This window comes from Elaeis guineensis, chromosome 7, assembly GCF_000442705.2.
Source record: "Elaeis guineensis isolate ETL-2024a chromosome 7, EG11, whole genome shotgun sequence".
Taxonomy (NCBI): Eukaryota; Viridiplantae; Streptophyta; class Magnoliopsida; order Arecales; family Arecaceae; genus Elaeis; species Elaeis guineensis.
In genome coordinates, this window is record NC_025999.2 from 87,803,873 (window position 1) to 87,804,548 (window position 676).

Sequence of the window (676 nt, forward strand, 5' to 3'; positions counted from 1 at the left end):
AAATGGATCGAAGCCCGACTACAAGTACATCAAACAAAAGTAAAAACAAAACTCCGACTAATCACCGGAGTCGGCTTCTTCCACCAGGAGAAGATCGAGGGCGATCGGCGTATTCGCTCGGGTCGGGGTAGCTTCAGGGGTCGGAGCCGCCTGGCCTTCGGTAGTCTGGTCTGCGTCGGCCTCCACCACGGCGGTGCGATCTCCCGACGACGGGTCGGCATCTCTCCCGCGGCTTGGGCCTCCGACTCTGACGGGACGATGCTTACTGGAGATCGAGCTCCGGATACAGGCTCCGGATGGCTTCCCGAGCGTCCTCGTACCCCACTCGGTACGAGAGGAAGCCGCTCTCCAGAAGTTCTTTCCCGGTATTCCTCGGAGCCGCGGAAGTCCTCCACGGGCCCGACCCATGGCCTCTTTCCGCCGACTCCCGCCTCCGCCCTTGCTATGTCCGCGTCGGCTTGAGCGGCAGATCTTCTTCGGCCTTGGCGAGATTCCCTAAGCTTATTCGGAGCTGCTCGCGTTCGGCCTTGAGTTCATTCACAGAGTGTCCCGCTCATGACGCAGTCGGCGAATAGTGCGGGACTTTCGCTTGGTGTCCTCGCGAGCCGACTGCAGCTCGATCTCCGAAGCGGCCAGAGCGCCGGTAAGGCGGGAGACCTCCTCGGTGAGGCGGGAG